Source organism: Mercenaria mercenaria, chromosome 10 (assembly GCF_021730395.1).
Source record: "Mercenaria mercenaria strain notata chromosome 10, MADL_Memer_1, whole genome shotgun sequence".
NCBI lineage: Eukaryota > Metazoa > Mollusca > Bivalvia > Venerida > Veneridae > Mercenaria > Mercenaria mercenaria.
The window spans coordinates 20,820,878-20,837,671 of NC_069370.1; the positions used below are offsets into that span (position 1 = coordinate 20,820,878).

The 16,794-nt window shown below is 33.7% G+C and overlaps 1 protein-coding gene across 8 annotated transcripts in view; it reads right to left on the reverse strand.

Annotated features, from left to right (window-relative positions):
* The window catches only part of LOC123559698 (roundabout homolog 2-like), a 176,226-nt gene that overhangs the window by 128,436 nt on the left and 30,996 nt on the right, over window positions 1–16,794 (reverse strand). For 6 of the 8 annotated variants that reach the window (XM_053552458.1, XM_053552466.1, XM_053552467.1 and 3 more), the window contains one exon: window positions 1,640–1,750. The exons of 1 other annotated variant lie outside the window; for it this stretch is intronic. The gene's annotated coding sequence lies outside the window, so the exon portion shown is untranslated. Of the gene's footprint in view, window positions 1–1,639; window positions 1,751–1,933; window positions 1,954–16,794 lie in introns of those variants that run through there. One more of the 8 variants, XM_053552460.1, reaches the window with a different exon arrangement.

The following is a 16,794-nucleotide window of genomic DNA, read 5'->3' on the forward strand; positions in this document are numbered from 1 at the left end:
TATAGTCCTTCAGAGGCTTGTTTATTTTGTAGGGTTAAATGTGGTTTTTAGAAGTATTTCAATAATTAATGAGTCAGTTAACAACCTGACTACTGCTCCTGCATTCCTTAGAAAATTTAACATGATCTTCACAAATAAATGGCAGCTTCCCCTCATGACTCAGAGGCGGAGGACGAATGACTTCTACAAAATCATTATGAAGGAGTTGAACCTAAAATGGGATTCTGACCTTCAACCTTCTTATTAGAATTTTTGTGCAGCTAACTATGCTGACTTTCAAAAAAAAAAAAGTCTTAAATTCAATCAGTTCAATAGAACCTTTATTATAATAGAATACTCTTATATCCCTAAAACAATTTCTTCACTTTGCATTTTTTTCCTTTAGATATTTCATAATCTAGCTGCACTTTGTTTCCAGTATGCAGTTAGCAATGATATATCATGTATTGAACATAAAGTATTCATGTGTCGTGCAAATATTTAATCAATTCAAAAATATAATCGCTTAAATTTTACACAATATTTATTTGCCAGCTGTCTTGGTGTATAGGTATTATATCATTTGTTTATTTACTACAATAGGGAATAACTTTGATAGAAGACGAAATTTATGAATGGTTAACATCGTCAAATCTTGGTTATCATTGTCAAGTCTGGCATGTGGACCAAAAATTATAGCTGAAAAGTCTCGAAAAAAGATCGTGCACCGATGTTCAATAAAGATAAATCGTACTTTGATGTGTTTGTATATAACTGAATTTCGTAATAGTGATTTGGTTATTGACAAAGTTCGAATTTTTTGATTGATGCATGCCGATATAAACATACAAGAACGGCCCTCCTCTAATTTCTGTCAATACGCACAAATATTTTGTTGACAGCTTCTCCATTGTTTCAAAATGTCTTTGATCGTTGTTGGACAAGACTTTTGAAGAAATCCGATTCAAAAGAATTCCTGCAACTGTGATCATAGGTAATGTACATGTATAAAGTACATCATAAACTATTGTTTAGACAGCAGGTGTATCTTACAATTGATTTTTTTGTCTGTTCGGGACAATCGTGTTATATCACATTTTGTATTATATTCATAATGGAAAAACTCCAAAATAACCACACTTCGACGATTATCATTTTCTAAGCACATGTCAAATTTTTTCACAGGTAAAACTGCACCTGGGATCTTTTTAACGAAATCATAAAGACTTATTTATTGCAATGTTCCTTAACCAATTTAATAAACGATATAAAAAGTATCATAAATTCTCAGTTAATAGCTCAGATGTACCAGGTTTTGTACTCTTTATTCTTTACATACGCTTTAATACAACTTTCATAATTCGCAACCATGTGCCCCTACAAACAGTATTCCCAAACAAGATTTTTTTTTTAGGAGACCCTTAGGGATGGATCAAAAGATTGAAGAGTTTACTGACTGTACATAAAACAGCAGAAATTTTATTTTAACAACCCTTCACTGAGAGATGGTAGTGTAAACATTTTATCACTGCATTAAACTTCAAAGATTATGATGAATAAATCAAAATGGAAAACAAAAACCCCAGCTAGTTTAAAGTGCAAAAATCAATCACGACCTTGTTCCGATTTGATCAAAATATAAGCTCTTCTATCGTCTTACCTGTAAATGCGTTATAATCCTGCGTTTGAAATGTTCTCAAATCTTTACATCAGTTTAAACACTTTTTTTGAAGTACTTGTCAGCAGAAAAGCCGATATCCAATCACTTGATCTGAAAATAAAAATCGTACATTCACTGAAGTTTTCAAATATTTACGCTAATCAGCAGTTCCTTTCATAAATAATATCATAAAAAGTCTGTAAATATTTTTTTCAACTTCTTTAATTTTTTAAACCAGATTATACAGATTAAACGATAGAATTTTATCAACTGTAAACAGTTTAGACTAAATACCCCCGTAAAGTAAATATCGCTATAAAATCATCTGGTCAATATACACTATCCAAAACGTATGTACCATGCCTAATACACCTCATATCTTTATAAATCAATTTTAAAAATAAATTTTCTACAAGATAAAGATCTTTCCGCGGTTAGCAAATACGCGTCACTGAAATAATTTCTGTAATTGTGCATATTAAGTGCTTACAAAAGGAATGTTCAAGACACTGAAAATAAATTCTACCCTTAAATTCCCCCCTTATGAACAATCTGTTAAGTATCACTAATTTTTTTAATATTGAAAACAATATCAAGTTGGGATTTCCCTAATTTAGAACACGTCCCACACACCGAAGTCGCATTTTATCATATAATTAAATTTAAAAGGAAATTAAGGTTAATCAAAACGTTAACCTTGGGAATATTTTCTTTATAAGTGAGCTAATATTGCCAGCTTCTGTTCATTATAGTTTTCATACTCTGCTACCTACTGGATGCATAAAGAAGTTCTGCGTAACCCGATGTTTCACCTGGACTTTTAAATACCTAATCCCATTTTTTTCTCCTCCTCTAGAAGTTAAATTTTCTTTGTAAGCTGACTTTTGTGGAATTAAAACTGGATGCAACAAAACTTCTTGATCATTTTGTTACTTTGCCATTTCAATACAAGATATTTAGAGATATATGATTAGAAAAGAACCTGTTTCAGCAAGATGTGGCTATAATTAAAAGCAAATAATTTGAGTTTTAACTTCTATTTTGGAAAGTGTTCCACACATGGTTGGGAGAAATGAGAACTGGTTTTGGAAAGATCTCCAGTAATTTAATAACATTTCATAACAAACAAGCTGAAACAAAAACCAGTCAAACTAAAGGTGACCCAAATGTACTTTTTTTTCATAACAATGTAACCTGCCAGTATCACACTATCAGTTACACCATCTATAATGATGATGGAGTGTATATTAAGTACAGCTCATGGGGACTGATAATTAAACAGACTGTAGGGGGAAGTCATTAATAATATTGCTAAAGGGGGCTTAATTACCACCCCATCTTCAGCTACAAGAAAATATAAATTAAGATATGAATACTACTAAATTAATTATGCACAGTTAACATGTTTTTTGCTTCTTTTAATTCAGTCTCATTTCAAATTCTAAGATTCTAAGAACACAACCAGGTAGAATCTAGGAACTCAACATCGATCATTGTTGCACGTCTTCCAAATTTGACCCTATGGCCCCCATAACACTCAAAATACTGGTAAATGACAAAAATAACAGAAACTATATAATTCATTAAAAACAAGCATAAAATTCATATTTAGAAAAAAATGCAACATTTACAACAAAAAAAATGTTAAAAATTTATGAAGAGACCATTCACATGATAAATGTGGCTGTTTTCAACCTGTACCAACATAATTAGCCTCAATTCTGGTATCAAAAGTCCTGTCCAACAATTATAAATGTTGTAGTTTATATATACCAGCATCTGTGTAAACAATAAAAGCCAGTGAAGAATTTATATTGTCCGACATGACCCTGGTCAAAAGGTAGATGTTCATTGTTGCAATAACAAATGAGCCTGACTGTTACTGGCCATAAGGCTCCTGTTTTATTGTTTATGATGCAAGCTGCCTTATAATTTTTATTGTTAATGATGCAAGCTACCTATTAACAGAATAAGTAAATTAATAGTTTTTGCAGGTGAAAAACAAAATGATTTTTTTTTGCCTGAAAAGTTACTACGAGGCCAACGTCCACATTTAAGTAAGGTTTTTTTTGTATGAAAGTTATGGATTTCGGTAGAAACATTTATAAAACAGTTAACAATATGTAGCAAATGACTAGAGTTGAACAAAACCTTGGCATAGCTTTCTTTAGGCAATTTAGTACCTGCAAATACGGTACCCGGCATTAAAAAGTAGGAACTAGAAAGTAATGCAGTTCAATGCCCAGAGGTGCCTCACATATTATATTAACACATGGCTGGCCCTTTCAGTAGGGTGGCAATGTATTAATAAATAATCACTTTGTTATGCATCATTATGAATAAAATCTGTAAAAACAACCCTTGGAAAAAACTTTTAAGAGAAAGCTTGGCCTGCATCTAACTGTTCATGAATTCTGGCCCAGGCAGGAACACGAAGTCTGCCTGTTTGTAGTCTTTAGTTTTATTCACAGGAGATAACTCCTATTAGGCGATTCTTCACAAAACATAACATCATCAGAGCCCAGAAAGTATAAGAGAAATGACAAGACAAGAAAAAAGAATCCATGTATATTTGGTGTATTTACTTTAGTATTTCAACTGACCTTTTACAATGTCATCTTGAAGATGGGGTTTTTGTTACCCCTTGCGTTATAGCCATTACAGTGTCAATTCAGAAGTGGCTGAATTAACTGTGTGTTGTGGTACAAACATGAAGTCTGAAAATTTATGCCACACAGGGCAGACTAAAACAGCCCGAATATTAAATCACTGTTGTATGAAATTAGTCCTGTGTAAAGTTTATATCATTACATTCCGAGACACAAAAGAAGAAAGCCAGACTTTTACTTGAATTGGAGAAAATTCATAATTATTTACTAATATGAAGTTCACGCACTGCTGTAATCAGGAATACATGTAATACATTAAACCCTTTGTGATATTAAGATTTGTCTTTAGCCGGGCACACATTATAAAATATAATGCAAACATGCACTTTTATTCTCTAACAACAAAGAAGAAGAAAAACGTCTTCATGGAAGCAGGTAGTTATATTCATGAGATATCACTGCTCGTGATCTATACAATAGGGGTATATCGTTGCCGAAATCAACAAAAGTTTAACCCAGTCGGAAAACATGTTAAAATAAAAGATTTCTATACCACTGACTGCGCTCGATTTGGAAACCATACTTGCATTCCTGAACACGGCATTTATCCTAACCCTGATCACACAAACCAATGTTTCGTGTAATAGATTTTCAATGTGTTTTTCCCCTGACTTTGATGAAGTGCGTGCATATTACAAGAGGTGTCGAGTTCCTAATGGGTATTGCAGATATTACACCTCAATTCAGTATATTAAATGCTGGGTAATATTGTTTATTTTTCATTACTTCTGACGATGTTTCTCGCATTTATTTTGAATTACAGAGTGTTAAGACAGAGCTCTGCGATAATTATTTGTACCAGACCGTGTCTTCTGCATTATTGGAACGCATAGCGCTGATGAATTTAACAAGGAACTTTCATTAAATTCTCAAATTTATACCCAAGAGAGCATGAAAAATAAACATCAGCAATATTCATATGCAAACATATTAGCATAATTGAAATTGCAAACAGTTCTAGTGCATTATGGAGAGTTAACTTTCAAACGAAAACAAATAAGCGAACAAATACGCGGCAAAAACCGACTGCATGATAGACAATAACACTGTCTATATACATGGCACTAACTGAATAATGGAGGTTTTTTGTTTTGTAGTAATGCTGTTTTTTTCCTTCTTGAGTATGATTGTTTTACCTTTAGTGGGACAAATCTTTAATATAAACCAGTTTGCTGACACTTTGAAGTTTACAGGAACTTGATGTTACATTGTTTCAGCTGATACACTGATAGGGTATTTTCTTCTTTTGTTAGGTCATACAAACTTAGTTCAGACTATATAGCAACTTTCCAGCTTTAAGGGTGTTGCAAGATGCCAGGTATCCCTCTTCAGCATTATTGTTTTGCAGTCCCCTCTCATGAGTTCAATAGTGTAGAGCAAAAGGGGGCTATTAACATGTAAACCAAGGCGGCAGGATAGTCAGTTTTGGCTTTGAGTTATTTATTACAAAAGTATCAAAAATTAATTTAAGTAAGACTGAATAGAAGAATAGCTATTGAAAATGATTTGTATACAATGGCAGGTGTTGTTTCAACAAGTCTATTTATCTGAATGTTTTTTTCCAACTTAAGTATGCAAAGGGGGCTCTTGGTTTTCTCATTTATATTATTAATAGGGTTTCTCTTGTTTCTTCTACAAATTCCTCTATATAGCATCTCACAATGTTTGTACTTCACAATGAAAATACATCAGATTCTTGCATTAATTTCACACTAGGAGCTATTAAGATGTATATATTTTTGAACAGTTTACATTAATTTTTACCCTGCACTGCCATGGTTTTCAAAAGCTTTTCGTCAAGTTCAATGTACAACCTTCCTGTTTATTAACCAGCTAACACAAATGCATGATGAAATTTTAAAGTCTCAAAAGTGTTTCAAAACAGGACTAAATTTGCTTTCAAATCACTCACAAGTCAACTCTAATGTGATGCAATTCCCATATTCTCTAATCAGACAGGGTATCCATTTTGTTCTGACATTTTGAAACCAAATTTTGTCATAAGACTGTTCGCTTCTTTCCATAATCAAATCTTGAGATAATAATTTCTTCAAAACACTGTGGGCATCTTTTATACGCTGTACTTCAGATGAAAATTTCTTTCTCCCGTGGGTTTTTTAGTAACTGCAAAAAAAGTCTCGTAAAGCCGTTAAAGCAACAGAATACAAACAAAACTGAATATTATTTAAAGTTTCTGTCACAAAAAAATGCACCTTACAGACTTCATGGAGTCGTGTTTGAAGCACTGTTGCTTCCTCATTTATTCATTTTTTTGTGGCGTTTACTACAGACTCTCACCAAAGGCTATGATCATACCATTAAATCCACTGGCTTCAAAGAATTTATGGTGAAGAAAGACCATGCCCACCCTGCCACATTCCACCGATCTATTGCAAATTGTAGGTACTGGGTACACACTCATGGCCAACAACAAGATGGGCGAATGAATACCCTCACACAAATGCATTCAAGAATGCTCATGGTCTTGACACACAGCCAGCAACAGTAAACACTGGTGCAGGCCCCTACACCAGCAAAATTTTGGAACAGATTATTCAGAAAAAGAAAAGAAGAACAATGGAAATGATCACTCCATTCTAATTTTTCTATTCGATTAACCAATTCTTTTTTATTTCAGCATCACTTAAATACAGACAAACCTGTATTAAGACTGCCAGGAGTCCCAGGAAGCAAGAAAATCTGTCCTTTTTTGAGTCGTTCTTTTCTATTCAGAAAATACATCGAAAATATCAAAATTGAAATTAAAAGAAATAAGTGCTGTTTAGAGGAAATTGGTCTCCGTTCAAAGGTGGTCTTTAGCAAAGGGTTGACTGTATTTGAATAAACAATATCACTTCTATTTTATCTGTGTGACAATATAGCTTTGATATTAACATTTAGCCTGCTGGTGGCAATTATTCTGCCTTTGCGACCAGTGCAGACCAAGATCAGCCTGCACATCCGTGCAGTCTGATCACGGTCTGCACTGTTCGCTATTCAGTCAGTACATTTTCAGTGAACACCCCTTCCTATAATAAATGGTATTGCCCAAATTGAATGATGGACCTGTCCATTGTAGAAATATAGCAGGGTAAAGGTTAATTGTGTACAGGTATGCAAATTGAATATTCATTACATTAATCCTCATTAAATTAATTGATTAAATATTTTCTGCTACTGTGCACTGCAAAAAAACAGCAGTTTAAGCTCGGATGCAGCGATTCAGAAAATTCATAAATCATTCAAGATGTATCTGTATGCAAGAACATTGATTTTATATATGGCAGAGAAATTTATAACATAAATTCAAATTGAACGGCATTTTTAAAATTGTGTGCCTTATTTCAACACTACAATTAGTATACAGTCAATGCTAAAATGAAAACCATGATCTTTTTACTTGGCCTAATTTTTTTTCTGTTAACATTTTAACCATAACAGGGCATAAAAAAATAATAATATATTCTTTGCTAGTCAACACACAGCTGCCATATGCTAAGGCACATTGAATTTTAAATGATAAGTGACAATTAACAAATTAAAAGCATGACAGTTAATAAAACCTACAAACGATGGGGCATAGGTTAAGGATGACACTCAATGAACATGTCAAAATTTAATGGAAAGTTTTCTATTAATTGATATACTCCGTATCGACAGCCCTATCACGTGATCTGAAACAGGTAAACATTCTCACTACACTGCAGAGAGAATGCCTCTACAATGAGTTTACAACCATGTCAGATTAATAACCACAGTTAATCTTTTTCTTATCACTTGCTAATAAATAAACAATTAGACCCTCAACCTACACAGAATCCTAATTAATCTCAGTCTTTACAATATTCTACAGAAAATTACAGAAATGGCCTCTAGTAGTTCTTTGAATTGGAGTAAAAAATTAAATGAAATTCCAAAATTTACTATTTTACAAATTGCTGATTATATAAAAGTAAGAGGAAAAAAACAGGGCATTTGAAAAAGGATACAATTTTTTTATTGAAAGTTATGTACATGATGCTTTTGTTTGTAAAACAGACAGTAAATTTCTTGTCAAAGCAAAATGTTGGCGATGTCAGAAGAAAAATGAATTGCCACATATATTATCGGCAGAGATATGTTTAAAAGAATCAAACGTTCTTGATGGACAATGCAGCTGTATTGCTGGGTGAGTGAAAATTATGTACTTTTTTAAATGATTGAAACTTAATTTGATTTTGTGTGTGAATTATTTTGTCTTGTATTCCATTAAAACTATACTGAAGTTTTCAAACAAATGTCACTAAAAGAATAATGAATATTATCAAATAAATTCTAATTATATGATTTCATTTATGCTTTCAGAACCGGAGGAGTTTGCAACCATATAATTGCATTGTTATACAATGTAAATCACTGGAGTAGCAAGAGAATGACAGAGATCCCAGCAGATATGTCATGTACAGAAGTGAGCCAAATATGGCATAAGCCACGTGGGGACAAAATTGAACCAGAACCAGTAATGAAGCTCACCTTTGCCAAAGCAGCAACTGACAGACAGCTACGTAAAAGGGAACCTGTGAAATGTTATTTGTATGACGGGCGTGCAAAGAAAAGTAAAGGAACTTTGGCACCATCAAAAGAGGAGGTAGCTACTATACAAGAAATAGTTGGAGCACGCAACAGTAACATTCCTATAGTGTATTTAACTAAAGACCACTCAACAACACACTCAACTGACACATTATTTGGAGAAGTTCCTACTGGTTCCCCACTCAGCTATAAACTCCAAGACTATCACAGCTCTAAGTCTGAATTTTCAGCGTATATTCCCAGCAAAGTTGATATTGTTTTGCAAGACAACCTTCGCTTCCCTGATATACCTGTACCAAATTCAAGTCTTAACATAGACTTAACTCAACTTGATGAAACAAGCAAAACATTCTTGCAATCACTGGACGTAACTAAAGCCAGGTCTGAGGAGATTGAACAAATCACTATCGATCAGTCTCAGAATAAACTATGGCATGAGATGCGTAAAAATAGACTTACAGCATCAAAGTTTGGCGACGTTATAAATAGAAAAAGTGAACCAAGTGAAGCTTTTGTCAAAAATTTATTTACATGCAAAGATTTATCAAGTGTAAAATCAATTTCACATGGCAGAGATAAAGAAGATACTGCACGAAAATTGTACACTAAAAAAATGAAAAACAATTGTAAACATAATGTGTCAGTATTTCGCACAGGACTCCTAATAAATCCAAGCTGTCCTTATCTTGGAGCTTCCCCAGACGGCAAAGTTTTAGACAAGTCATCTTATGATCACTTCGGGCTGTTGGAAATTAAGTGCCCATATAAATATAGAAATACTACACCCGCGGAAGCAGCAAGAAATACAGACTTCTGTCTTGAAATAAGGGACGAGGAGCTGCATTTAAAAAGGTCACATAGTTACTTCTACCAAGTGACTGGACAGATGGCAATAGCCGGTGTAAATTGGTGCGACTTTGTTGTTTTCACGAACAAAGGACTATTTGTAGAACGTATATTTTATGACAAAAACGTGTGGGCAAGAATTTTCCCAAAGCTTGCTCAATTTTACGTCAACTCAGCAGTGCCTTATCTTAAAAACAAGCAGACGGACGTTTAAGTGAGAACTTTAGTCATCGTCAGTTGAAGTTTTTGCAATAAGAGGGTCCTGGAAATTTGACAAAAGGCAACAATCAGTCCATATTTGGTTTACAACACCAGCAGATTTAATAGGTAATCTTCTGTCAAATATATGGAAGTTTCTAACTTTTCCTATGGCCCTTTCAACATGTATCCGATGATGAGCTATTACATGTGTATCCTGTACATTTGCAGCAGACAATCGTTTTCTTTTTCCAAGGAACGGAGGAATGTTTAGACAGAGACCTATCTCGTTCAATTCGTTTGCAATTGTAAATCCTTTATCTGCCATGATTCCGTCTCCACGTTTTAATTCGCCAGTCTCTATTTTTTGTTTTAACAAATCAAAGAGACCACTGCGTTGACAAATTACTTTGTCTGAAATTCCACCAGTGTATAAATGTGACACAAACATTATTCCTCCACGACTGTCTACTCCAACGAGGCCTTTATATGTGTTTGCCGACTTGTAGTCAGAATACGTTTGTGACTTTCGTACTAACGAAGAAGGCATTTGTATTTTTAACTCAGTGCAATCAATAATTAGCATTACATTTGGATACTGCTTTTTAAAATCATGTGTCATATGTTTTGTTATTATATCACGATGAGGAAAAACTTTCATAGAACCTAGTCTTATGTAGATTAAATTTATCCATGTATTGAAAATTCTTGACACCATTGATAACGAAATTTGAAAACGGTTTGCCAAGTCCTTGTTAAATAACCCCAGTCTAAGTTTCATTATAGTCAGTAAGAATTCATCCTCCAAAGAAAGTTTGTAAGTCCTGGATGCTTGAGATGCATCAAAATCTTCTTCATCACTGCTTTCACTTTCTGACATTTCATAGTCACTTTCAAAATATTCAGCTCCAGATGTGTATGAACTACTTTTGCGTCGATCCCAGTATGTTATTGAACTTCGGTCCTTCTTTGGCACAATCAGTTCTAAAACGGTATTGAAAACTGCAATAGTTGCAAAGCCTGTATAAAAACGTAACAAATTCAGCTTAGGATTGGAATGTACGATGTTATTCATTGAGAATCTATGAGTACACGGCATGACTATATTAGCCTGTACTTCCTGATGCACTCTCTCCTCGCCTTCTGATGCAGTGTCTGTCTCATCGCTGTCCTTAAACTTTCTCTTTCTCGGTGACTTCCGCTTTGGTGTGTGAATCCATGTGAAAACAGACGGAACTGCATCACACTTTAAACGTTTCTTTGCTGCATCTGGGCAAACATAGTCTACAGATTGGAAGTGTTTTGAACAGACTCTGGTGCTGGCTGTTACTCTAAAGTCATCCTTTGTAGCCGATGACCCTGACCTACGTATCCTGTCTTTCCACACCTAAAATTAAAAAGAAAACACTATTTATCAGAAGGCACTCTTAACAATACTTCACTTTTCCTTGTAACAGCAGCTGGGATTTTTTTTTTGATGAATTCTGTATGTTCTTTAAACAAGCAACATTTCTATCTTAATATTTTGAACACTGAACTATTTTTATAAATAAAAAATATGAAATAGCTTTCTTACCTTAATTTGCCTTTCATCATTTGGAAATTTATGCATTGATATATTTTCATCAAATCCTGAAGATTTACAATTGGGAACACAGCAGTAAAACACCATGATTTCAAGATAATACTAGATAATCTTTGCAATGTATACATGCGGTATGTATATAAACACACTGGCTGGGAAACTCTCTGTTTACCTGTTTCGGGTCACGTGATAAAATTTGTCGATACGGAGTATAGCTAATAAATTCAAAAGCATACAAGCATAATGGCAACATCAATATTTAAAAGCATTCTCATGCCTTCAAAATAATTGACAAATAACAAAATTCGTTGCAAATGTAAACAAATTAACCGTTTGTTTTTCTCATTGCTTAAGTTTCTAATACCCTACGAGTAAAGAAAAATCATTTTTGAAGAAAATAAGTATACTTTTTTAATCTGTGTAAGATCAAAATATCTTTTACTAAGCAAACATTAGATGTAATATTGACATGAAAGGTATAAAACTACTAAATAAAATTTAGGTTCAATACTCTTTGATGTCATAAACAGATTAAAGCTATCTTAAATGGCATCAATATAATAATATATTTCTCTACATAATTTTTTGAATATTGAGTATTTGCTATAAATCTGGATAAAGATCATAATATAAAGATGCTTTTCTCACCTCCATATTTGAAGAGTATTGCGCCATTCAACACAGTATGTCATAACCTAATGAACCAAAGAACATTACGGCTTATCCTATCCAAAACTAAACTACTTTAAAACCTTGTCAAAGATGGCCATGTGCGATAGGCAATTAAGCATGAATGATTATAAATTTCTTTTTTTGGTGTAAAAATATAATCGGTGATCAAAGGCTGACAAGTCTCCGTGGTGATTGTGTAAGGTCCTCACCCGTACAGGTGGCACTTAATCAAGCGATCATGACAAAAATAGCGAGAGACAAAAGACAACCGCCCAGGACCTCCTTTGACTTTGCGGCAAAGAATGACTATAATTGGAAAAAACAGTCCGTAGTAAATAGTAATTATTTTGTTGAAACTGAAACTAATACCGGATTGTTCAGCGCATTTCGTTCTCTCTTGAATCGGCTCATAATCTCAACTGCAAACATGACCCCTTATTTGTCCCTTTGTATCAAAGGGTTTAAGAAAATAATGTATTCAGAGCATTACAGTGTGTGACAGCTTGCAATCTGTTTTCTTTCAGAATTATGAATTTAATCCCCTTCTGTTCCATGACCTACCTTACGGAAATTGGCCATTATGAGGACCCTAGTCTATAAAGGCCCTCTCAAACATAGCAACAGAATGTTAAAATGATTCTTAACAACATTTCTAAACTATCAAATGACATAACAATTTACTAAAGCAACCCACATTGTTATCTCATCCTAAGCCATTGTAATAAAGTCCTCAATCAAATTGTTACAAAGTCCTTTGCCAATTTTACAATGTCCTTTGCCAACTGTTACTTAGTCCTTTGTCAAATGTTACCAAGTCCTTCGCCAATATTACAAAGTTTTTAACCAATGTTACAAAGTCCTTCCCAGTCTTATAAAATCAGTATCAAAATCTTTTGCCAATGTTACAGAGTTCTAAATCAATTTTACAAAGTTTAAAGTCAATGTTACATAGTCCTTAGCCAATGTTAAAAAGTCCTTAGTCAAATTTGTTACAATATCCTTAGCCTATGTTACAATGTGATACAGACTTACAATTAACTAACTAAAAGTAAGCTACAAAGTCCCTAGCCAATATTGTAAATGGTAGTGTCCTTAACCAGTACGTGTTACTGCCAGTGTATTTACATGCTGAGTCAAAGCCGTTTGCTATTTTTCCAAAGTCTCTTCCAATGCTAGAAAGTCCCTTACTGTATCCCTTTTTCCATTTGACAACAATTCTTTACTTTTTTCAACAAAATATTTAGATATGAAAAACGATGATGATGAAAATAAATGGGCAAAAATAATTTTGCCTGATTAAAAACCTTGAACATATGGGAGCCTGTAGCTGTCACACTGTTATGTCAAAGAAACATTTTACATTTAAAACCCATTAACAGTTTACGTCTTTACAAGAAATATAAGCCGAGCATATCAGCTCATCCTGATTAATATAAATACATTTTTAACTGTATACTGATACATTTTATTACCGATATAAGAATGATATATAGACGTTAATGCAATGTAATGCCCTCACGTACATTAATTACCAATATGGTGTGTAACAGGATCGGAAACATCTCCTCCTCTCCACACAATCTATCACTTAACTACATTTTTGGTAAGGAAAAAGTTCATTTTGCTGACTATCTAAGCTTACTTTGTAATCCGTTTATGGGAAAATTGGCTCTATTTGAAATATCTTATTTACTACTTGGGATATTCTTCTATACAGAACAGTGACATTCCAGAAAAATCTGAGTAGATTCAAAGCCAGTCTTCACACAATTTTGACATTCATAATGTAATAAAGTTTTGACATTCATAATTATGATAAATCTACCCAAAAGATATAATTTCACTATATTGTCATTTTGGAGGGAAGAGACCCTATGAAACTTTAAATTCTATAGCATAATTCAAAACAGTCTGTACCTTGGGGGGAAAACCATAGCATTAGTATCAATATCAGATGTATTTCAATCTTTTCAACAGCATTCATTTAAAAACTCTGCCCCAAACCTCAAACCGCACCCTAATGCCCCTGGGTAGTTTTCAGTTACAGACTTAAATTTCCTCCGGATTAAATTTCATTTAGAGACTTTTGCAAGAAATCAATAATGTTGGTTAAATGCTATTCAAGCAATAAATGTTACATTGCAATAGGTTTACCAGCTTACATGTCTTTACCAGCCAATGAAATCACCAATAATGCAAAATTAAACATAGATTTTGCTGACTATATTGTACTCGATACAATTTTTCTATTAACAACAGCTTCTCTACAGTTTTGCAGTAAACCTGGTAGAAACAATGTATGAGCCATTAACAATGTCATTATCCAGCAGATAACGCTGTCATCGGTGCTATATAAGGTCGCGTATTGATCAGGCATGTTTTTTCCGAGAAGTTTTACAACGCTAATAGCATGTCGGGGCACTTTCCTACATTAAGAACCAACTTCCTCTTCAGCGTTTGGGGTCATTACAACGCAATCAAGTGAAATGACATACCAGCATGCTTTTAAACGCAGGATCAATGGAGAAAATCTTGCTATAAAAGCAATAATTAACGAGAACCTGAATGACTGACAGCAATAATTATACTTCGAAGTATGGCATAAAGTATATACTTGTGTGTATACTAACAGTATATATACTTTTATATAAACAAACATGGGGAGGTTGCTTATTATAAAATCTTATTACTGGGATCAACTTCATTTCTGTATGCTTAGCATCTAAATCTTGTGAAACTTATGGTTGTCATTAAACTTTTAGACTGTCTGTACATAATATACACTCTCTGTACATAACGTACACTCTCTGTACATAACAATTTATTATTACACTCTCTGTACAGTCACTCTCTGTACATAACATACACTCTCTGTACATAACATACACTCTCTGCACACTCTCTGTACATAACATTACACTCTGTACATAACATACACTCTGTACATAACACACACTCATCTGTACACACTCTCTGTACATAACATACACTCTCGGTACACACTCTCTGTACATAACATACACTCTCTGTACATAACATACACTCATCTGTACATACTCTCTGTACATAACATACACTCTCTGTATACACTCTCTGTACATAACATACACTCTCTGTACATAACATACACTCATCTGTACACTGTTAAAAGAATCACAGAAATTAAGTTCCATGAAATTCTCTGCAAATCCTAGCTTTCAAATCAATATCAGAAGATCTAATACTAAATGAAAAAAATTGAATGAAGAAAATCAAATCTAATCATCAAACCTGTTATCAAACTATCAGCGAAGGACATTTTTTAAATGATCAAATTTGCAAAAATTGAAATCGTGTGAAGGTAATCGGCACTGGCATTTGATACAAACATTTTGCAACTGATTCCGTTTGATATAAAAGCCTAAAATTTCTACTGTCAATCTGTAACAACTACAGGGAACAGATAATAAACTTTTATACCCTTGACAATTTAATCTATCATCCAAATGTATCTCAATGTAAGCCATATAAAGAGTATGAACTCTTAATACCAACACGGTATCGATTTTACACAAAATTGCCTTCTAGAGTATCGCAGTTATGAAAAGCGAAAACAGAAAAGCATTTTAGAGGAACAAAAGAGCAACAAAGCGATACAAGTTCAGTCGGGTTAAATGAGATGGAAGAAACAATATTTGTTAAAAACAGCGGCAGAAATTATTACAACAGGGAGATGTTATTACAACAGGGAGAAGTTATTACAACGTTTGTATTTCTTGATGACTTTTAAGATAATCAATCATAACGATGGTGTTGACATTATGACAATCGTTCATCGTTAGTCACTCTGGACAAGATAATAGTGAAAATGGGTTCCAGAATTGTGGAGATCCTAGGGCAGTCACCCTTGCTTCAAGACTGACAAGGGAATGAACTCTTGCCTGTATTTAAGGGGTATTGATAGTATAGATTAAGCATTAGTCTGTGCAGCAGACTAGCTAACTGTTAGCAACTGTACTGTATTAGTATAACAATTATTGTCTTGACGCTGGGCGCGTTTTGCTAAGAAACAAAATTGTATAAAAATAATGCCAGCTCCCTTTCATGTGAAACATGTTTTCATATAATATAAAATAAAAAACCCACCTCCTTCCATGCAAAAAAAAATTAAAGAGATTATTTAAAGACATTTTTAAAGACAGTTTTTCATTTGCTCGACAAAATGTTAAAAAGCAGGAAAATATAAATCTTTCAAAAATTGCTGATTTGTGAGACAGTATGATTTAACCCTTAGCCTGCTGGCGGCAAGTGATTCTGCCTTTGCGACCAGTGCAGACCAAGATCAGCCTGCACATCCATGCAGTCTGATCATGGTCTGCACTGTTCGCTATTCAGTCAGTAATTTTTCAGTGATCACCCCTTTGAATAATAAGTGGTATGGCCCAAATTGAATGATGGACTGGTCCATTTTAGATATTTAGCAGGGTAAGGGTTAATAAAAACCCTTCGCATTTAGATATTTACACATTTACTGATATTGTTAGAAATATAAAATTAAAATATATAGTCGAATTTGAGCAGACATATTTACAACTTAACTCTTACCCTGCTAAATTTCTATAATGGACTTGTCC